The 24,527-nt window shown below is 39.1% G+C and overlaps 1 protein-coding gene and 1 pseudogene across 1 annotated transcript in view; one reads left to right on the top strand and one right to left on the bottom strand.

Annotated features, from left to right (window-relative positions):
* Positions 1 to 4,547, top strand: part of LOC102392304 — a 146,744-nt pseudogene extending 142,197 nt beyond the window's left edge.
* The window catches only part of LRRTM4 (leucine rich repeat transmembrane neuronal 4), a 1,003,994-nt gene that overhangs the window by 630,957 nt on the left and 348,510 nt on the right, over positions 1 to 24,527 (bottom strand). The gene's annotated exons all lie outside the window — the stretch shown is intronic.

Genomic DNA, 24,527 nt, shown 5'->3' with positions numbered 1-24,527 from the left:
TCCTGGAATGTGAGGTCAAGTGGGCCTTAGAAAGCATCACTACGAACAAAGCTAGTGGAGGTGATGGAATTCCAGTTGAGCTATTTCAAATCCTGAAAGATGATGCTGTGAAAGTGCTACACTCAATATACCAGCAAATTTGGAAAACTCAGCAGTGGCCACAGGACTGGAGAAGGTCAGTTTTCATTCCAATATCAAAGAATGCTCAAACTACCACACAATTGCACTCATCTCACACGCTAGTAAAGTAATGCTCAAAATTCTCCAAGCCAGGCTTCAGCAATATGTGAATCGTGAACTTCCTGATGTTCAAGCTGGTTTTAAAAAAGGCAGAGGAACAAGAGATCAAATTGCCAACATCCGCTGGATCATGGAAAAAGCAAGAGAGTTCCAGAAAAGCATCTATTTCTGCTTTATTGACTATGCCAAAGCCTTTGACTGTGTGGATCACAATGAACTGTGGAAAATTCTGAAAGAGATGGGAATCCCAGACCACCTGATCTGCCTCTTGAGAAATTTGTATGCAGTATGCAGGTCAAGAAGCAACAGTTAGAACTGGACATGGAACAACAGACTGGTTCCAAATAGGAATAGGAGTACATCAAGGTTGTATATTGTCACCCTTTTTGTTTAACTTCTATGCAGAGTACATCATGAGAAATGCTGGGCTGGAAGAAACACAAGCTGGAATCAAGATTGCCAGGAGAAATATCAATAAACTCAGATATGCAGATGACACCGCCCTTATGGCAGAAAGTGAAGAGGAACTAAAAAGCCTCTCGATGAAAGTGAAAGAGGAGAGTGACAAAGTTGGCTTAAAGCTCAGCATTCAGAAAACGAAGATCATGGCATCTGGTCCCATCACTTCATGGGAAATAGATGGGGAAACAGTGGAAACAGTGTCAGACTTTATTTTTTGGGGCTCCAAAATCACTGCAGATGGTGACTGCAGCCATGAAATTAAAAGAGGCTTACTCCTTGGAAGGAAAGTTATGACCAACCTAGATAGCATATTCAAAAGCAGAGACATTACTTTGCCAACAAAGGTTCGTCTAGTCAAGGCTATGGTTTTTCCAGTAGTCATGTATGGATGTGAGAGTTGGACTGTGAAGAAAGCTGAGCACCACAGAATTGATGCTTTTGAACTGTGGTGTTGGAGAAGACTCTTGAGAGTCCCTTGGACTGCAAGGAGATCCAACCAGTCCATTCTGAAGGAGATCAGCCCTGGGATTTCTTTGGAAGGAATGATGCTAAAGCTGAGACTCCAGTACTTTGGCCACCTCATGCGAAGAGTTGACTCATTGGAAAAGATTCTGATGCTGGGAGGGATTGGGGGCAGGAGGAGAAGGGGACGACAGAGGATGAGATGGCTGGATGGCATCACTGACTCGATGGAAGTGAGTCTCATGAACTCTGAGAGTTGGTGATGGACAGGGAGGCCTGGCGTGCTGTGATTCATGGGGTCACAAAGAGTCAGACACGACTGAGCAACTGATCTGATCTGATCTGATCTGGCTATATTACTTTCCTAAAATTAGCTTTTGGAGTTTTAATATAATGACTCATTTTTTATATCCACCAAAGCCCTGAGTTGTTGTTGTTGTTGTTCAGTCACTAAATTGTATCCAACTCTATGTGACCCAATGAACTGCAGTATTCCAGGCTTTCCTGTCCATCACTATCTCCCAGAGTTTACTCAAACTCATGTCCATTATGTCAATGCCATCCAACCATCCTTTGTGGCCCCCTTCTCCTCCTTCCTTCAGTCTTTTCCAGCATCAGGGTCTTTTCCAATGAGTCAGCTCTTTGTATCAGTTGGCGAAAGTACTGGAGCTTCGGCTTCAACATCACTCCTTCCAATGAATAGTCAGGGTTTATTTCCTTAAGGATTGACTGGTTACATCTTGCTGTCCAGGGGATTCTCAAGAGTCTTCTGCAGCACCCCAATGCAAAAGCATCAGTTCTTCTTTATGGTCCAACTCTACTTCTTTATGGTTCACCACAATTTGAAAGCATTCAAAAGCCCCGGGTATATAACTTCAAAGAGTTGGACACAGCTTAACAACTGAACAACAAAGACAACAACAAAGGGAGCCATAGACAAGTTAACAAAAAACAACTGTTATTAGGCAATCCTTTTCCCCCTAAAATTCCAAACTCAGATAATTTGACAGAGTGTGCGGTTGGAAAGGAAAAAAGAGTCACAAGGTTTTGATGGCTTTCACTGGGTGTGGGTTCCATTCAGTTAGCCATGTGAACTCATTGCATCAGGCTCTGTGAGAGTCAGTGAGGACACAGAGATGATGAGGAATGTTCAAGAACACTAAAATTCTTTTAGTGATGGAAATCACAATCTATCCAAAAGCCAAAGGTTGAGTTTTAAAAGAAAAAGAGGGGAGTGGAAAGGAAGGAAAAGGGAAAGAAAATGGTTGCTATGCATCATTTAAACCCATCCTGGCATATGTATAAGCAGCTCTGGCTGCCTATAAATATTCTCTTCCCTTAAAACTTACACACATTTAGTACCCACCTACACTGATTTGCATTGTTCCTGCAGAAATTTTTCTACAACTTTTAAGCTAGATTATAAAATCCTGCAAAATGAGAGTGGTATTTTATGTTTTCTTTTCTCCCTCTAAGGCATTGATTAGTCTCCTTCTTAATTGGCACTAAATTAATATTTGTTGAATTTTTTATAGAACCAAATATAGCCTGATGCAATCAATAGAAGCTCAGGAAATGTTCTTCTATAGTTTAAAAATATAACTGATAATCAGGCAAAAATACTCTGTAGGTTATATTACCGTACAAAAATACTCCTGAAAATAAAATCAGGAGCATACAAATTGATTCAAGGGGCTTAGTAGTAGAAGTTTAAAAACTACTCTATTTCTTGCCTGGTTTCAGCCATTCTGTAAGAAGACATAGGCCTGTAGGCATCTACAAATCCATTTCTCCCTATGCTAGACCTCAGCCTTGCTCACCATTATTCAAACTGAGTGATGGTGCATAGCTTGTAAATTGTTATTAAATGCAAGCACTAGAAAGTTCCAGGACCCTCAAGGTTAGCATGACACCAAAGACACAGATAATATACATAAAAAGAGTGAGACAGATAAAGGGATAAATTAGATAATGAAAGATTTCCTTGAAGATTTTGCCTTGGAAAAAATGATTACATGAATTCGACTTTTAGTATGAGATTTCATTGGATTTCCCCACCCTTAAGATGACAATCTTATTCCTTTTGAGGCTTCAGGAAAGAACTAGCTTTCAAAAACTGGGTTAAGTTATTGAGTAGAGAAGAGTTTCCTGGCTTAAATATATGGGGTAGAAGCAGAAGGCAATGGCAACCCACTCCAGTACTCTTTCAAGGCTCTGGCGGGAAAAGTACTGACCCTTCCCTCCCAGGACAGCTTTCCACGCCCATGGGGTCTCCTCATCTCACCACCGTCCACCAGCCTCTGTCCCCCAGCCGCGTTATTGAGGAGCTGCACAGGGCGCTGGCCACCAAGCACCGCCAGGACAGCTTTCAAAGCAGGGACAGTAAAGGGTCCCCGAAGAAGCGCGTGGACGTCCGACTGTCGAGGACGTGCAGCGTGGAGTGGGGCAAGGAGTGGGAGGGGAGGCCTGGAGCTTCGACGGGGCCTCTGACGGTAAGCGGACTGTGGCCAAGGAGTCCGAGGATAATAAGGAGAACCTGATCCTGAATTCTGAACTCAAGGACGACCTGCTCTTGTATCAGGACGAAGAGGCCCTGAACGACTCCATCATCTCTGGGACGCTGCTGAGGAAATGCAAGGAGGAGCTCCTAGCGATGAAGCTAAGGAACCGGCCCAGCAGGCAGGAGCTGGAGAACCGAAACATCTTCCCCCCAGAGGACGGATGAGGAGCGGCAGGAGATCCAGCAGCAGATCTAAATGAAGCTCTCCGAACGATTGAGCCAAAGACCCGCGGTGGAGGAACTGGAGAGAAGAAATATCTTGAAACAAAGGAATGATCAGACAGAGCAAGAAGAAAGAAGAGAAATCAAGCAAAGGTTGACAAGAAAGCTTAATCAGAGACCCACGGTTGATGAACTGAGAGACAGAAAAATTCTGATATGATTCAGTGATTATGTGGAGGTGGAGAAAGCACAGGACTATGACAGACGGGCAGACAAACCCTGGATGAGACTGTCGGCAGCAGATAAGGCAGCAATTCGTAAAGAACTGAATGAATACAAAAGTAATGAAATGGAGGTACATGCATCAAGCAAGCATCCGACAAGATTCCAAAGGCCATAGAGATTTTCTTCTGAGAAGAATTGTGCTTAAATTTTGATACCAACACTGAACATTCATCAGGGAGCTTTCCTGAAGTTCAGCTCATGACTACCTGCTGTGTTTGCCAGAGAAGCAGGACCACACACACAGGTGAAATCCTGGCCACGCTCACCTGTGAGAGAATGACCAGAGGACACCCTTCACTCTCTGGGGCCTGAGGAGTGTCAACTGTTGGGGTCAGAAGAGACCCCAGGAACTCGACCTGAAGAAAACTGTTATTTGCCTTCCCACCTTGTTTTGCAGTTCTGCAGTGTGACTGAGGATGGTGACGTGCGTGTGCAGGGTCACCACACTGAGGCTGTGACCAAGAGACGTGTACGCAGTGTCTTCAGTATCATGTGGAAAAGACCTTTTTATTCTCATCACAATTAGAGAACTCTTTAAGTTCCTGTTATACAACATTATTTACTGTATTATATTCTTTTTTTATATAATGTCTAACAAAAAGTACAGCTGCAACATTTTGATTCCTGTTAATTTTGTTCTTTAATTAAATGACTACTTATTGCAGGAAATTAAAAAAAAAAAAAAAATCCTGAGAAAATCCCATGGACGGAGGAGCCTGGTAGGCTGCAGTCCATGGGTTCGCTAAGACGACTGAGCAACTTCACTTTCACTTTTCACTTTCATGCATTGGAGAAGGAAATCGCAACCCACTCCAATATTCTTGCCTGGAGAATCCCAGGGACAGAGGAACCTAGTGGGCTGCCGTCCATGGGGTCGCACAGAGTCGGACACAACTGAAGCGACTTAGCAGCAGTAGCAGCAGCAGCAGAAGCAAAACAACCAAAGTACAAAAAAAGTGTTAAATATCTCCTTAACTACTGCTCAATATTATCCTCTTATTATTAAATTATCATTCTAATCATTATAAACAAACTGGTGGTTTTAAATTTTTTATTTGCTGAAAATCTCCCAATTAACTACTTCAGAGTCTCAAGGAAACATTACACTATAGAAATATATATCATGCTAAAAGCTAGAAAAAAGATAGGAAGGAAAGAAGGAAGGAGGGGGAGGGGAGGGGGGAAGGGAGAAGGGAGGGGGTAGGGAGAGAAAGAAAAAGGAATCTTGTCACAGGAAGTATATGTATATATAAATACAGGTTGCCCTCCATATCCACACGTTCCACATCTTTGAATTCAACCCACCATAGATCAAAAATAACTGAAAAAAATTTCAGAAATTTTCAAAAAGCAAAATTTGAATTTGTCACAGAGCAGCTATTTATATAGCATTTACATTGTACTCTCCATTATAAGTAATCTAGAGATGATTTAAAGTATACAGGAAGATATGTACTGGTTATATGCAAATACTATGTCATTTTATATAAGGGACTTCAGCATCTGTGGAGTTTGGAACCAATCTCAGGAAATTCTGGAACCAATGCCTTAGGTCTGTACAGTAAAATTAAATATATGTGTGTGTGTGTGTGTGTGTATGTATATATATATATATATATATACACACACTACATATATAATATATATATATTACATATATAATATATAAATATATATATGTATATACACATATACATGTGCGTGTGTTTATTTTTTTCTAAACATTGGCTGCTGGAGTAACTCATAGAAGGAAAAATATTAGAAGCAGGAAGGAACATGAGGGACTGAAATAACCCTTGTCTTCCAGCAGTGAGGAGATGGGAGAGCTCTCTCTGATAACGGATGAGGGGAAACTGAACAAGACCAAACAAAAATCATGAGGAGAAGAGGCCAAATTTAGCATTTAGAGATAGAGGATGAGATGTGGGTAGTCACCTCAGTCACCTTATTGCTTTGTTCTTAAAATACTGGCTTCACACCCTCTGTCAGTATTCTGTGCTCTAGAATGCTTATTCCTTAAAAGGTAGTACACAAAGACAGTGACTTACTACTACAAATCACATGGCAGGGCATTAGGAACAATTCAAAACCTACATTTTGAAATAATTTTTCCAAAGTGTGGCACATACTTCCTTGTTCCATAGTTTCACTTTTTGGAAAAGTTATTTCAAAACCAATTACAGACAGCAACAGTAGCATGGAGAGCATATATTCTGAGAAAATAAATTTTACTATGTTCAGCTTTTAGTACCTCTATATAGCAATGAAAAATACTTTGTTTTAGTTCATTACAAGTTTATAAGTGGGCTTCCCAGGTGGCACTAGTTGTAAAGAATATGCCTGCCAATGCAGGAGACATAAGAGATGCAAGTTCGGTTCCTGGGTTGGAAAGATCCTCTGGAGGAGGGCATGAAAACCCACTCCAGTATTCTTGCCTGGAGAATCACATGGATAGAGGAGTCTGGTGGGCTACAGTCCATAGGATTACAAAGAGTCAGACACATTGAAGCGACTTAACATGCAGGCATAGCAATGAAAAATACTTTGTTTTAGTTCTTATGAGTTTAACCTATCTCTCTCTGATCTGGCCAGTTATATCACAAAGAAATTCATTGTTTTCACAATTGCATATTATTGCACAGAATATTAGAACTTGTATATTATGAAAATATATAATATAGAGACATAGGATAAGGAAGAGGTTAAACAGAAGAGATATCCACCTGTGTTTTTTCAGGTATCCTTTCAAACACACAAAAAATTAAAGTCATACACAAGTTGTTCAAATTTTCCACTCCTTTTCTCTACCAGTCTTCAGCAGGAAAGGAGTAAATGGGGATTATCTTCATGGTTAGATTATTTGAACCCAATCCATTGGGGAATGCTAATTTGGACATTTTCTGGCTTAGACTGGGTTTAATGCACTGCTAAATTTCTTCCTTCATATGTAAAAGCAGATGATCTCATTTTCTTAAGTGACAAATGGATTCTGTACAGTATAGTTCATTCGTAGTGAACTTTACAAATGACTCACACCATATATGACTTGTGTAATTACATTTACATTTGCCTGTCATATTTACTCTAAAAATGTCACTGAGTGCTTTTTAAAGTAGCTCTATATGGCAAACTACAGATGAAAAAACGTAGTTATACATTTCAGATTAATTCCAACACTGATTAGATCCATAGGAAAAATAAATCAAATTCACTTGCTAGGGTTAACTGGAGTTTTTCACTTGGGATTTCTCTCTCTTTCTCCATCTCCCCTAGAAGTCATACCGAAAGCCTCAAAGTCACACTGAAAGCTAATTACCATGTTGGAAAGCTGTGGCATTTTACTTGGAAAGGTCACATGGCATAGTGAAAAGAACACTGAACTTATAATTAGAAGTCCAAGATTCAAAGCCTGGTTCTCCTCCTGTCTAGTGGGAATGAGTATGGTATAGTAGGTGCATCTCTATAGCCCTTCTGACCTTTAACCAGGAATGTGACCTTGAGCAAAGACACTTAGGTCTCAGTTTCCTCATGACACATTTGTTTTTTAATAGTACTTGTTATGATCAAAAGAGACTATACCTGACAAACATTTAGAAAAAAATATTAAATTTATATACAAATGAGAAATTTAAATTCTATTAAATGCAAAATATCTCTTTTGCATATAAACCTATCCTATGACAGCTGGAAGGAACTTAAAAATTCACCATATGTATGTCTGTGCATGCTTGATTGGCATTCTTGAAACATGTTTCTCATTCATCAGGCATCTCATAGCAATAGACTGAAATTGCCTTGAAAAATCACAGTGGTAGAGCACTAAATGTCACTTAAAAAAAAAAAAGATTTTCCCTAAATTGCATAAGGAGATATGAGAAGAGTTAGCAAGAAAAGTAAAAGCCAAAACTATGAGTTTCAGGATATGTCTAGAGGGAGTCAAGGGAGCAGCTATACCAATATAGCTGAAGAGGAAAGACAGATACATACGGAGGCTATTGATTCCCCACCCACAACATTTAACTTCACCTGTCAGGTTAGGAGGTAGTATATTCCACATGTGCTCCACCACTTTATGGCTTAACACCATTTGGCAAGTGTAGAATTTTTCCTCCCATAAGCACTCTCATGGGCTTGGTATTTTAGTACTGCTGCTGCTGCTGCTAAGTCGCGTCAGTCGTGTCCGACTCTGTGCGACCCCATAGACGGCAGCCCACCAGGCTCCCCCGTACCTGGGATTCTCCAGGCAAGAACACTGGAGTGGGTTGCCATTTCCTTCTCCAATGCATGAAAGTGAAAAGTGAAAGTGAAGTCGCTCAGTTGTGTCCGACTCTTAGCGACCCCATGAACTGCGGCCTACCAGGCTCCTCCATCCATGGAATTTTCCAGGCGAGAGTACTGGAGTGGGTTGCCATTGCCTTCTCCGATTTTAGTACTTACGGCAACATAAATCCCACTGCCCTCAGTCAAGTAAGATTCGTATTGTGCCCTTTGTAACTTGGCTCAAAGCAATGAGATTTCACTTGTCTGGTTCAAACACTTTAGTGTGGTTATAATAGGCAATGGTGACTGTAAAACTGGGAAATCAGGTAGAATGTGATGCATAGTTTTAGAGATAACTACAAACTAAAAGTGTCAAAGTTTCACCCATTACAAAATTTTAGGTCTAGTTAGAAGAAACTACAAAACTTTTGAAATCTAATGAATAAACTATTGCTTGGATCCTCTTCATGAGATCCAATTCACTGTCATTCAAAATAGCTCTTTCATCTTTGCGCTTTTCTGTAGTTGCTCAGCCATGTCTGACTCTTTGTAGCCCGAAAGAGTCCTCTGTACATGGAATTCTCCAGACAAGAATACTGGAGTGCGTTGCCATTCCCTTCTGCAGGGGATTTTCCTGACTCAGGGATTAACCGGGTCTCCTGCATTGCAGGCAGATTCTTTCATCTCTGGATAACTTAAATTATGTAGATACCAAAACTCTTTCCATGCACCTACTAAATATTGGTTTTATCAGTGGTCAGGAAAAATAAACCTACTTCTGTTTAACCTTAATGAATGTTAAAAAGTTGATAATATTATACCTGATTTTTTTTGATCAAGCTAAATATTTCTTCAACCAAATTTATGTAGATTGTTAGATATACATCATTTTAACCACTCTCCTATGAATATGTTCCAGTTTGTCTATGCTTTGATTGTAGTATTCAAAAGTGGATATCTTAGATCAATGGTTGTTTAATCCATAACATACTATGGAACACTTACTCTCTTTTCCTATACATTAAAATTCTACTATTTGAGTATTACATATTGCATCAGCTTTTAATAATAGATTATGAATATATGACTCATAGAATCTAATAAAATCTCTGAGTTTTTTTATTGTAAAACCATCACAATATTGTAAAGTAATTATCCTCCAATTAAAATAATTTAATTAATTAAAAAGAAAAAAGTTAAAGAGATAAAAAGTACCTAAAATAATCAAATTTGAGTTTACTTTAAAATTTTTATTATTAGAAATTTTAAATGTATACAAAAGCAAACTAATATAGAAAATGCCCCATTCATCACCCTGCTTCAATAATTCTCAGTTTCCAGAATGTTCCTGGCCTTTAAGCCATGAAGTTGGTTGAATATTACCTATAATGTAATGAAGAGAGAATAAAATGTTTTTAAGCAGGATATATTAAACTACAATGATTATATGTTTATACAGTGGAAGTGAGAAATAGATTTAAGGGACTAGATCGAATAGATAGAGTGCCTGATGAACTATGGATGGAGGTTCGTGACATTGTACAGGAGACAGGGATCAAGAACATCCCCATGGAAAAGAAATGCAAAAAAGCAAAATGGCTGTCTGAGGAGGCCTTAAAAATAGCTGTGAAAAGAAGAGAAGCAAAAAGCAAAGGAGAAAAGGAAAGATATAAGCATCTGAATGCAGAGTTCCAAAGAATAGCAAGAAGAGATAAGAAAACCTTCCTCAGCAATCAATGCAAAGAAATAGAGGAAAACAACAGAATGGGAAAGACTAGAGATCTCTTCAAGAAAATTAGAGATACCAAGGGAACAATTCATGCAAAGATAGGCTCGATAAAGGACAGAAATGGTATGGACCTAACAGAAGCAGAAGATATTGAGAAGAGGTGGCAAGAACACACAGAAGAACTGTACAAAAAAGATCTTCATGACCCCGAAAATCACAATGGTGTGATCACTGACCTAGAGCCAGACATCCTGGAATGTGAAGTCAGGTGGGCCTTAGAAAGCATCACTATGAACAAAGCTAGTGGAGGTGATGGAATTCCAGTTAAGCTATTTCAAATCCTGAAAGCTGATGCTGTGAAAGTGCTACACTCAATATGCCAGCAAATTTGGAAAACTCAGCCGTGGCCACAGGACTGGAAAAGGTCAGTTTTCATTCCAATCCCAAAGAAAGGCAATGCCAAAGAATGCTCACCTACCACACAATTGCACTCATCTCACACACTAGTAAAGTAATGCTCAAACTTCTCCAAGCCAGGCTTCAGCAATATGTGAACCGTGAACTTCCTGATGTTCAAGCTGGTTTTAGAAAAGGCAGAGGAACCAGAGATCAAATTACCAACATCCACTGGGTCATCAAAAAAGCAAGAGAGTTCCAGAAAAGCACGTACTTCTGCTTTATTCACTGTGCCAAAGCCTTTGACTGTGTGGATCACAATAAACTGTGGAAAATTCTGAAAGAGATGGGAATACCAGACCACCTGACCTGTCTCTTGAGAAACCTATATGCAGGTCAGGAAGCAACAGTTAGAACTGGACATGGAACAACAGACTGGTTCCAAATAGGCAAAGGAGTACGTCAAGGCTGTATATTGTCACCCTGCTTATTTAACTTCTATGCAGAGTACATCATGAGAAATGCTGGGCTGGAAGAAGCACAAGCTGGAATCAAGATTGCCGGAAGAAATATCGATAAGCTCAAATATGCGGATGACACCACCCTTATGGCAGCAAGTGAAGAGGAATTAAAAAGCCTCTTGATGAAAGTGAAAGAGGAGAGTGAAAAAGTTGGCTTAAAGCTCAACATTCAGAAAACGAAGATCATGGCATCCAGTCCCATCACTTCATGGGAAATAGATGGGGAAACAGTGTTAGAATTTATTTTTCTGGGCTCCAAAATCACTGCAGATGGTGATTGCAGTCATGAAATTAAAAGAGGCTTACTCCTTGGAAGGAAAGTTATGACCAACCTAGATGGCATATTGAAAAGCAGAGACATTACTTTGCTAACAAAGTTCTGTCTAGTCAAGGCTATGGTTTTTCCAGTGGTCATGTATGGATGTGAGAGTTGTACTGTGAAGAAAGCTGAGTGCCAAAGAATTGATGCTTTCAAACTGTGGTGTTGGAGAAGACTCTTGAGAGTCCCTTGGACTGCAAGGAGATCCACCAGTCCATTCTGAAGGAGATCAGCCCTGGGATTTCTTTGGAAGGAATGATGCTAAAGCTGAAACTCCAATACTTTGGCCACCTCATGCAAAGAGTTGACTCATTGGAAAAGACTCTGATGCTGGGAGAGATTGGGGGCAGGAGGAGAAGGTAACAACAGAGGATGAGATGGCTGGATGGCATCACTTACTTGATGGACATGAGTCTTAATGAACTCTGGGAGTTTGTGATGGACAGGGAGGCCTGGTGTGCTGTGATTCATGGGGTCGCAAAGAGTTGGACACGACTGAGCAACTGAACTGAACTGATTAAACTACAAATTGCACTAGAAAACTCATGTAAGTGGTTGTAGGAAGAAAAAGACAATGCCCACCACATGACAAAACCAGATGCATTCCTTAGAGATTTCACTCTCTCAAAGTAGAGAATGAATTACAATAGCTGTGTTAGATGGATCAATGCTCAACCCAAGGATGTCTACATCCTCCCAAGTCTACTGCATTGCAGGCAGATTCTTTACCAACTGAGCTACAAGTGAGGCTCATTAATAAATAGTATTAGGCAGGGAGGAGCCAAGATGGCGGAGGAGTAGACGGGGAGAACACTTTCTCCCCCACAAATTCATCAAAAGAGCATTTAAACGTCGAGTAAATTCCACAAAACAACTTCTGAATGCCGGCAGAGGACATCAGGCACCCAGAAAAGCAACCCAACTCTTCGAAAGGAGGTAGGAAAAAATATACAAGACAAAAAAAGAGACAAAAAAGGGAGGGACGGAGTTCCATCCCGGGAAGGGAGTCTTAAAAAGAGAGAAGTTTCCAAACACCAGGAAACCTTCTCACTGCCGAATCTGTGCCGAGCTTTGGAAGCACAGAGGGCAACATAAAAGGAAGAAAAAAAATAAATAAACAATTAAAAATCGCAGATTGTGAGCCCTACGGTAACTCCCCCAGCGGAGAAGCAGCGCAGACGCCTGCACATGGCATTAGCAAGCGGGGGCTGGGCAGGGAAGCGCGGCGCGGGCTGTGTCCCTTAGAGTAAGAAATGGCCCGAATGTCCTGAGCGCTATCTGAGCGAAATAATTTGGGCTAGCAAACCAGACTGTGGGATATCTACCACGCGAAAAGCCAGCCCTAACCCAAGACACCGCCAGGCCCTCGCACAGAACAAAGGACTGAACAGAGATAGCCGGTTGCAGACCTTCCCCCTCCGGTGACAGGCAGCCAGAGCCGTAAGGGGGCAATCGCAGCCCAAGAGAGACACTATCTATAAAACTGTAAGCAGGCTTCTTTGCTAATTAAAACATCTTGGGGATCTGGATGGTCAACATCTGCCTGAGAAGGTGGGCCGGTTTTACACCCAGATAACCGAGTGGTGGGGAGGCAGCATTGGCGCCCACCAAACATCACCTGAGCTGCTCCGATCTGGGAAGAGCACAAAACGCAGGCCCAACCGAGTCTGCGCCTCTGAGGACTACCCGAGTGCCTGAACCTGAGCGGCTTGGACCTGGGAGCTCAGCCCAGGGCCGGCCTCTGATTGTTCCCGGCAGAACAACCTAGAGCCCGAGCAGTGTGGGCAGGGAGGCTACACGCACCGTGAGCGGGGGCAGACCCAGTGTGGCTGAGGCACTGCAAGCGCACGCCAGTGTTATCTGTTTGCAGCATCCCTCCCTCCCTCCCCACAGCGCAGCTGAACAAGTGAGCCTAAATAAAATAAAAAAAATAGTGTCCTCCACCGTCCCCTTTGTGTCAGGGCAGGAACCAGACACTGAAGAGACCAGCAAACAGAAGAAGCTGTAACAGAGGGAAACGCCTTGGAAGCTACAGGCCATAGATTAAAACCCTGTGGTTACTACGGACTACATAGGAAGGGGCCTATAGATCTTGAGAAATATAAGTCAGACCAAGGAACTAGCCAAAAATGAACTGAACCCACAATACTCACAACAAAACCAGAGAAAGACCTAGATATATTTTTACTATTTTTACGATCAATCTTTCTTTCTTTTTTCTTTTTTTTAAATTAAAAAAAAATTTTAAGTTCTCTATTGTCCTTTAATTTTCACTTTTATAACTATTACTTTGCAAAAAAAAAAAAAAAAGACCCAATTTTTTTTTTCTTCTTCAGCAAACTTCATATATATATTTTATAATTTTTGACTGTGTTTTGTTTTGTTTTTCTCTTTTTCTTTTTCTTCTTTTCTTTAACATTGTATTTTTGAAATTCCAAACTCTACTCTAGATTTTTAATTTTAGCCTTTTGGTATATATTATCAATTTTGTACCTATAGTTTTTTTCATAATGTCTGTGACTTTTTTTTCCCTCTGTTTCTTTCTCTTCTTCTTTTGTATAACATCGTATATCTGCAATTCCAAACTCTACTCAAGATTTTTAATTTATGCTTTTTGGTATTTGATATCAATTTTGTACCTGTATTTTCTTTATAATTTTTGCGACATTGTTTTTGTTGGTTTGTTTGTTTTCTCTCTTTATTTTTCTTCTTCTTTTTTTTAGCATTGTATTTTTGAAATTCCAAACTATACTCAAGATTTTTAACTTTTGCTTTTTGGTATTAGTTATCAATTTTGTACCTGTAGTTTCTTTATAATTTTCGCGACCTTGTTTGTTTTTCTTTGTTCGTTTTTTCTCCCTTTCTTTTCCTTCTTCTTTTCTTTAACATTGTATTTTTGAAATTCCAAACTCTACTCTAGATTTTTAATTTTAGCCTTTTGGTATATGTTATCAATTTTGTACATATAGTTTTTTTTTTATAATTTCTGACTTTTTTTTTCTTTTTTTCCCCCCTCTGTTTCTTTCTCTTCTTCTTTTATATAACATCGTATATCTGCAATTCCAAACTCTACTCAAGATTTTTAATTTATGCTTTTTGGTATTTGATATCAATTTTGTACCTGAATTTTCTTTATAATTTTTGCGACATTGTTTTTGTTGGTTTGTTTGTTTTCTGTCTTTATTTTTCTTCTTCTTCTTTTTTTTTAACATTGTATTTTTGAAATTCCAAACTCTACTCTAGATTTTTAATTTTTGCTTTTTGGTATTAGTTATCAATTTTGTACCTGTAGTTTCTTTATAATTTTCGCAACCTTGTTTGTTTTTCTTTGTTCGTTTTTTCTCTCTTTCTTTTCCTTCTTCTTTTCATTAACATCACATTTTTGAAATTCCAAACTCTACTCTAGATTTTTAATTTTTGCTTTTATGTATTTGTTACCAATTTTGTACCTTTAAGAACCCAATCTTCAGGACCCATTTTTCACTAGGGAACGAGATTACTGGCTTGACTGCTCTCTCTCCCTTTGGACTCTCCGTTTTCTCCACCAGGTCGCCTGTATCTCCTCCCTAACCCCTCTCTACTCTACCCAACTCTGTGAATCTCTGTGTGTTCCAGACGGTGGAGAACACTTAGGGAACTGATTACTGGCTGGATCTGTCTCCCTCCTTTTCATTTCCCCCTTTTATCCTTCTGGCCACCTCTGTCTCCTGCTTCCTTCTTCTCTTCTCTGTATAACTCCGTGAACATCTCTGAGCGTTCCAGTTCTGGAGTGCACATAAGGAAGTGACTACTGGCTAGCCCACTCTCTCCACTATTGATTCCACCTCTTCTCATTTGGGTCACCTCTAACTCCCTCCTCCCACTTCTCTTCTCCATGTAACACTGTGAACCTCTCTGAGTGACCCTCACAGTAGAGAAACTTTTCATCTTTAACATAGATGTTTTATCAATGGTGCTGTATAGAAGGAGAAGTTTTGAAACTACTGTAAAAATAAGACCGATAACTGGAAGTAGGAGGCTTAAGTCCAAACCCTGACTCCAGGGAACGCCTGACTCCAAGGAACATTAATTGACAGGAGCTCATCAAACGCCTCCATACCGACACTGAAACCAAGCACCACACAAGGGCCAACAAGTTCCAGGGCAAGACATACCAAGCAAATTCTCCAGCAACAAAGGAACACAGCCCTGAGCTTCAAGATACAGGCTGCCCAAAGTCACCCCAAAACCATAGACATCTCATAACTCATTACCGGACATTTCATTACACTCCAGAGAGAAGAAATACAGCTCCATCCACCAGAACACCGACACAAGCTTCCCTAACCAGGAAACCTTGACAAGCCACCTGTACAAACCCACACACAGTGAGGAAATGCCGCAATAAAGAGAACTCCACAAACTGCCAGAATACAGAAAGGACACCCCAAACTCAGCAATTTAAACAAGATGAAGAGACAGAGGAATAGCCAGCAGATAAAGGAACAGGATAAATGCCCACCAAACCAAACCAAAGAGGAAGAGATAGGGAATCTACCTGATAAAGAATTCCGAATAATGATAGTGAAATTGATCCAAAATCTTGAAATTAAAATGGAATCACAGATAAATAGCCTGGAGGCAAGGATTGAGAAGATGCAAGAAAGGTTTAACAAGGACTTAGAAGAAATAAAAAAAGAGTCAATATATAATGAATAATGCAATAAATGAAATTAAAAACACTCTGGAGGCAACAAATAGTAGAATAACAGAAGCAGAAGATAGGATTAGTGTATTAGAAGATAGAATGGTAGAAATAAATGAATCAGAGAGGATAAAAGAAAAACGAATTAAAAGAAATGAGGACAATCTCAGAGACCTCCAGGACAATATTAAACGCTACAACATTCGAATTATAGGGGTCCCAGAAGAAGAAGACAAAAAGAAAGACCATGAGAAAATACTTGAGGAGATAATAGTTGAAAACTTCCCTAAAATGGGGAAGGAAATAATCACCCAAGTCCAAGAAACCCAGAGAGTCCCAAACAGGATAAATCCAAGGCGAAACACCTCAAGACACATAGTAATCAAATTAACAAAGATCAAACACAAAGAACAAATATTAAAAGCAGCAAGGGAAAAACAACAAATAACACACAAGGGAATACCCATAAGGATAACAGCTGATCTTTCCATAGAAACTCTTCAAGCCAGGAGGGAATGGCAAGACATACTTAAAATGATGAAAGAAAATAACCTACAGCCCAGATTATTGTACCCAGCAAGGATCTAATTCAAGTATGAAGGAGAAATCAAAAGCTTTTCAGACAAGCAAAAGCTGAGAGAATTCTGCACCACCAAACCAGCTCTCCAACAAATACTAAAGGATATTCTCTAGACAGGAAACACAAAAACGGTGTATAAATTCGAACCCAAAACAATAAAGTAAATGGAAATAGGATCATACTTATCAGTAATTACCTTAAACGTAAATGGGTTGAATGCCCCAACCAAAAGACAAAGACTGGCTGAATGGATACAAAAACAAGACCCCTACATATGTTGTCTACAAGAGACCCACCTCAAAACAGGGGACACATACAGACTGAAAGTGAAGGGCTGGAAAAAGATTTTCCATGCAAATAGGGACCAAAAGAAAGCAGGAGTAGCAATACTCATATCAGATAAAATAGACTTTAAAACAAAGACTGTGAAAAGAGACAAAGATGGTCACTACATAATGATCAAAGGATCAATCCAAGAAGAAGATATAAAATTATAAATATATATGCACCCAACACGGGAGCACCGCAGTATGTAAGACAAATGCTAACAAGTATGAAAGGAGAAATTAACAACAACACAATAATAGTGGGAGACTTTAATACCCCAGTCACACCTATGGATAGATCAACTAAACAGAAAATTAACAAGGAAACACAAACTTTAAACGATACAATAGACCAGTTAGACCTAATTGGTATCTATAGAACATTTCATCCAAAAACAATGAATTTCACCTTTTTCTCAAGCGCACATGGAACCTTCTCCAGGATAGATCACATCCTAGGCCATAAAGCTAGCCTTGGTAAATTCAAAAAAATAGAAATCATTCCAAGCATCTTTTCTGACCACAATGCAGTAAGATTAGATCTCAATTACAAGAGAAAAACTATTAAAAATTCCAACATATGGAGGCTGAACAACACGCTGCTGAATAACCAACAAATCACAGAAGAAATCAAAAAAGAAATCAAAATTTGCATAGAAACGAATGACAATGAAAACACAACAAACCAAAACCTGTGGGACACAGTAAAAGCAGTCCTAAGGGGAAAGTTCATAGCAATACAGGCACACCTCAAGAAACAAGAAAAAAGTCAAATAAATAACCTAACTCTACACCTAAAGCAACTAAAAAAGGAAGAAATGAAGAACCCCAGGGTTAGTAGAAGGAAAGAAATCTTAAAACTTAGAGCAGAAATAAATGCAAAAGAAACAAAAGAGATCATAGCAAAAATCAACAAAACCAAAAGCTGGTTCTTTGAAAGGATAAATAAAATTGACAAACCATTAGCCAGACTCATCAAGAAACAAAGGGAGAAAAATCAAATCAATAAAATTAGAAATGAAAATGGAGAGATCACAACAGACAACACAGAAATACAAAGGATCATAAGAGACTACTATCAACAACTATATGCCAATAAAATGGACAACGTGGAAGAAATGGACAAATTCTTAGAAAAGTACAACTTTCCAAAACTCGACCAGGAAGGAATAGAAAATCTTAACAGACCCATCACAAGCACGGAAATTGAAACTGTAATCAAAAATCTTCCAGCAAACAAAAGCCCAGGTCCAGACGGCTTCACAGCTGAATTCTACCAAAAATTTAGAGAAGAGCTAACACCTTTCCTGCTCAAACTCTTCCAGAAAATTGCAGAGGATGGTAAACTTCCAAACTCTTTCTATGAGGCCACCATCACCCTAATACCAAAACCTGACAAAGATCCCACAAAAAAAGAAAACTACAGGCCAATATCACTGATGAACATAGATGCAAAAATCCTTAACAAAATTCTAGCAATCAGAATCCAACAACACATTAAAAAGATCATACACCATGACCAAGTGGGCTTTATCCCAGGGATGCAAGGATTCTTCAATATCCGCAAATCAATCAATGTAATACACCACATTAACAAATTGAAAAATAAAAACCATATGATTATCTCCATAGATGCAGAGAAAGCCTTTGACAAAATTCAACATCCATTTATGATCAAAACTCTCCAGAAAACAGGAATAGAAGGAACATACCTCAACATAATAAAAGCTATATATGACAAACCCACAGCACACATTATCCTCAATGGGGAAAAATTGAAAGCATTTCCTCTAAAGTCAGGAACAAGACAAGGGTGCCCACTTTCACCATTACTATTCAACATAGTTTTGGAAGTTTTGGCCACAGCAATCAGAGCAGAAAAAGAAATAAAAGGAATCCAAATTGGAAAAGAAGAAGTAAAGCTCTCACTGTTGGCAGATGACATGATCCTCTACATAGAAAACCCTAAAGACTCCACCAGAAAATTACTAGAACTAATCAATGACTATAGTAAAGTTGCAGGATATAAAATCAACACACAGAAATCCATTGCATTCCTATACACTAATAATGAGAAAACAGAAAGAGAAATTAAGGAAACAATTCCATTCACCATTGCAACGGAAAGAATAAAATACTTAGGAATATATCTACCTAAAGAAACTAAAGACCTATGTATAGAAAACTATAAAACACTGGTGAAAGAAATCAAAGAGGACACTAACAGATGGAGAAATATACCATGTTCATGGATTGGAAGAATCAATATAGTGAAAATGACTATACTGCTCAAAGCAATCTATAGATTCAATGCAATCCCTATCAAGCTACGAACAGCATTCTTCACAGAGCTAGAACAAATTTCACAATTTGTATGGAAAAACAAAAAACCTCGAATAGCCAAAGCGATCTTGAGAAAGAAGAATGGAACTGGAGGAATCAACCTACCTGACTTCAGGCTCTACTACAAAGCCACAGTTATCAAGACAGTATGGTACTGGCACAAAGACAGAAATATAGATCAATGGAACAAAATAGAAAGCCCAGAGATAAATCCACGCACATATGGACACCTTATCTTTGACAAAGGAGGCAAGAATATACAATGGATTAAAGACAATCTCTTTAATAAGTGGTGCTGGGAAATCTGGTCAACCACTTGTAAAAGAATGAAACTAGAATACTTTCTAACACCATACACAAAAATAAACTCCAAATGGATTAAAGATCTCAATGTAAGACCAGAAACTATAAAACTCCTAGAGGAGAACATAGGCAAAACACTCTCTGACATACATCACAGCAGGATCCTCTATGACCCACCTCCCAGAATATTGGAAATAAAAGCAAAAATAAACAAATGGGACCTAATTAACCTTAAAAGCTTCTGCACATCAAAGGAAACTATTAGCAAGGTGAAAAGACAGCCTTCAGAATGGGAGAAGATAATAGCAAATGAAGCAACTGACAAACAACTAATCTCGAGAATATACAAGCAACTCCTACAGCTCAACTCCAGAAAAATAAATGACCCAATCAAAAAATGGGCCAAAGAACTAAAAAGACATCTCTCCAAAGAAGACATACAGATGGCTAACAAACACATCAAAAGATGCTCAACATCACTCATTATCAGAGAAATACAAATCAAAACCACTATGAGGTACCATTTCACACCAGTCAGAATGGCTGCGATCCAAAAGTCTACAAGCAATAAATGCTGGAGAGGGTGTGGAGAAAAGGGAACCCTCTTACACTGTTGGTGGGAATGCAAACTAGTACAGCCACTATGGAGAACAGTGTGGCGATTCCTTAAAAAACTGGAAATAGAACTGCCTTATGATCCAGCAATCCCACTGCTGGGCATACACACTGAGGAAACCGGAAGGGAAAGAGACACGTGTACCCCAATGTTCATCGCAGCACTGTTTATAATAGCCAGGACATGGAAGCAACCTAGATGTCCATCAGCAGATGACTGGATAAGAAAGCAGTGGTACATATACACAATGGAGTATTACTCAGCCATTAAAAAGAATACATTTGAATCAGTTCTAATGAGGTGGATGAAACTGAAGCCTATTATGCAGAGTGAAGTAAGCCAGAAAGAAAAACACCAATACAGTATACTAACGCATATATATGGAATTTAGAAAGATGGTAACAATAACCCTGTGTACGAGACAGCAAAAGAGACACTGATGTATAGAACAGTCTTATGGACTCTGTGGGAGAGGGAGAGGGTGGGAAGATTTGGGAGAATGGCATTGAAACATGTAAAATATCATGTATGAAACGAGTTGCCAGTCCAGGTTCGATGCACGATACTGGATGCTTGGGGCTGGTGCACTGGGATGACCCAGAGGGATGGAATGGGGAGGGAGGAGGGAGGAGGGTTCAGGATGGGGAACACATGTATACCTGTGGCGGATTCATTTTGATATTTGGCAAAACTAATACAATTATGTAAAGTTTAAAAATAAAATAAAATTTAAAAAAAATTAAAAAAAGAAAAAATAGTATTAGTTTAATATTTTTAAATTATTTACACTTTATCATAACTTTTCTTCAAGTAGAAATTGCTTTTAATATTCAGCTCACTTTATGTTGTCAACAAAGAAAACATCAGAAATCTTGTCAAATGCTTAGCTAGAATCCAGAACCTATCTGCAAACCTCTAATATCCCCAGTCTATTAAACTACAAACCATATTAAAAGAAGAATTTAATTAGTCTGAGATGACTATTTGTGTGAGCTCATACTGGCACTGCAGAGTATGTGTTCCTTTTTTCAGGTGCCATGTGCTATGCTTTGTTGCTCAATCATGTCTGACTCTGCGACCTGGTGGACTGTAGTCTGCCAGGCACCTCTGTCCATGGGGGATTCTCCAGGCAAGAATGCTGGAGTAGGTTTCCATGCCATCCTTCATGGGATCTTCCCAACCCAGGGATTGAACCCAAGTCTCCAGCATTGCAGGCAGATTCTTTACTGTCTGAGGCACCAGGGAAGCCCTTCTTTCAGGTACTCACTAATCATTTCCTCTTAAAATCAGTTCAAGAATTTCATCTGAAATCAATGTCAACTTTATTTGGCTAATGTTTGTCCAATGCTTCGCTCCTAAGTTATTTCATTCCAGAAACCTCTGCTTAGTATTTCTTGTGATATAAAGTATTGTGTAAGTTTATAAACAGTTTGCAGTCTGGGAAAAGTCATTCTCAGTGTTCCAAAGTGAAAAGTGAAGTTGTTCAGTCGTGTCTGACTCTTTGCGACCCCATGGACTGTAGCCTATCAGGCTCCTCCGTCATGGGATTTTCCAGGCAAGAGTGCTGGAGTGGATTGCCATTTCCTTCTCCAGGGGATCTTCCCGACCCAGGAATTGAACTGGGGTCTCCCACATTGTAGGCAGACACTTTACCATCTGAGCCACCAGGGTTCCAAACCTCATAATAAATATGATTCCTGGAGATTATAACAGTGTTTCCAGCATTTATAATTTCTAGATTTTTTAAAAAGATTTGAACTTAATAGTTAGAAAGATTTTCAGTGAGAAATTTCACAACCAGCTAAGCTTCTGTATCTAGGGTCTCCCATTTTTCCAGCTCTCTCTTCATCTTCCCAGAATTCCAAAGCTCTGAATCAGAAATGGGACCAGCTTCTGAAACACACAATTCTCTTTCATTTATTTCTCAAGGTTTTTAAAGAAGTGTTAACTAATATGAAACTTGATATCTAGCCTCTTATATTCTCACATGCAGAGTACAGTGTTGTCAACTCTGTGGATAATGTTGATCTGCACAAGCAGATCTTTACAACTGTTTCATCTTGTATGTCTGAACCTCTAAGCTCATTGAACAGCAATTTGCCAATTCTCCCTCCCTTTGCCCCTGGCAACCATGGTTCTAATCTTTGTTTCCAGAGCTTGACTACTTTAGATAAATACTAATCTACTATTCCATGGACAGAGGAGCCTGGCAGGCTTTAGTCCATGGGGTGGCAAAGAGTTAGAAATGACTGAACAACTAACGCTTTCAGTTTTTCAAGTTATGTTTGCATGAGTTTAGCCTTTTCAGATTCTACACATAAGTGAATACTATGTAGGACTTATTTTCCTCTATCTGATTTATTTAACTTGACATAATATCCTCAAGTCTCACCCATGTGTTGAAAATGGCAGGATTTCTTTCATTTTAATGGCTGAATAATATTCCATTGCATATATATACCATATTTCCTTTGTCATTCATCCATCGAGGGACACAAATTGTTTTCAGCTCTTGGCCATTGTGAATATGGGTTCATTGAAGATGGGAGTACAGATACCTATTCAAGTTGTTGTTTAGTTGTTACGCTGCGTCCAACTCTTGCAACCCCATGGACGGTAGCCCACTAGTTTCCTTTGTCCATGAGATTTCCCAGGCAAGAATACTGAAGTCAGTTGACATTTATTTCTCCAAAGGATCTTTCTGACCCAAGGATCGAACCCATGTCTCCTGCTTTTCAGGTGAATTATTTTATTGCTGAACCACTAGGGAAATCCATCTATTCAAGATTCTATTTTAAATTATTTTAGATAAATACCCAGAAGTGGACTTGATGGATCATATGGTACTTTTATTTTTAATTCTTTAAGAAGTCACCATTCTGTTTTCCATTACATCTGTACCATCTTACATTGTAGATTTGTTTCTTAACTAGAGCTTCAATGTATCATCATTTGCACTACACTAGTACACGAACAACAAGTACCTCTATGCTTGCTATCTCCACAACATTTTACTGAAGAACTATGAGTCACCATCAATTTATTTCTTGTTCATTGTTCAGTACCTGAGATGTGTCCGACTCTTTGTGACCCTATGAACTGCAACATGCCAAGCTTCCCTGTTCTTCACTGTCTCCCTGAGTTTGCTTCAATTCATGTCCATTGAGTCAGTGATGCCATCCAACCATCTTATCCTCCTATTGTTCCCTTCTCCTCCTATGTTCAATCTTTCCCAGTAGCCAAAGTATTGGAGCTTCAACTTCAACATCAGTCCTTCCAATGAATATTCAGGGTTGATTTCCTTTAGGGTTGACTGGTTTGATCTCCTTGCCCCTAGTCCAAGGGCCTCTCAAAAGTCTCTTCTAGCACCACAATTGGAAAACATCAATTTCTGGGCATTCAGGCTTTTTTATGGTTCAGTTCTCACATCCATACATAACTACTGGAAAAACCATAGCTTTGACTAGATGGATCTTTGTTGGCAAAGTAATGTCTCTGCTTTTAATATGTTTTCTAGGTTTGTCATAGCTTTTCTTCCAAGGAACAAGCATCTCTTAATTTTGTGCCTGCAGTCACCATCTGCAGTGATTTTGGAGCCCAGGAAAATAAAATCTGCCACTGTTTCCACTTTGTCCCCATCTATTTGTCAGTAAATTAAAACTAGTAGAGGTGAAATAGGGCATTTTTCACATATCAACTTCTTAAGTGGCTCAGGTTACATAGTAAAAGAAAGCACTGCTTTCATTTGTGATTTAGGTAGTAGGGCTATCAGTTTGCAACTATTCCTAATTGCCTCCTTCTCAGTAGGAAAAAAAAAAAAAATAGCATGACAGAAGTGGTACAAGTAATACATATCCAAACAGTTTTCAGCCTTTCAATGATGGGCAGGTATATGCTAATGGGTGAGACACAAGCCTTCACGTAAGGAAATGTGTTAAGGAATGCATGCAAACAAAGTCACAAAAACATCTAAGTGTAGAGGGAATTCACACAGAGAAAGCTTGACCTCTTAACTTTGTCAGTTCTGATTTCCATCATGCTTCATAAAATGCTTAAAAATACAATGCAGGTGGCATATCCAACAGCTTTTAGTTAACCTATTTTTTTTTCCTGTTTTTAATAAATCACTTTTTCCTTGTGTTATTTTCTGAATATCTAAAAATATTATCTTGAGATTCCTCAGGTGGATTTTAAAATTGTGTTACTGTATCCTTTCTTCATGCCACAAGTGAAGCTTGTTTCTCATTTTGGAGTTAATAAATAAGGGCTACTTACTGCC

The sequence above is a fragment of the Bubalus bubalis genome, chromosome 12, assembly GCF_019923935.1.
Source record: "Bubalus bubalis isolate 160015118507 breed Murrah chromosome 12, NDDB_SH_1, whole genome shotgun sequence".
NCBI classification, from domain to species: Eukaryota; Metazoa; Chordata; class Mammalia; order Artiodactyla; family Bovidae; genus Bubalus; species Bubalus bubalis.
This window is presented reverse-complemented; position numbering and strand designations above follow the sequence as displayed.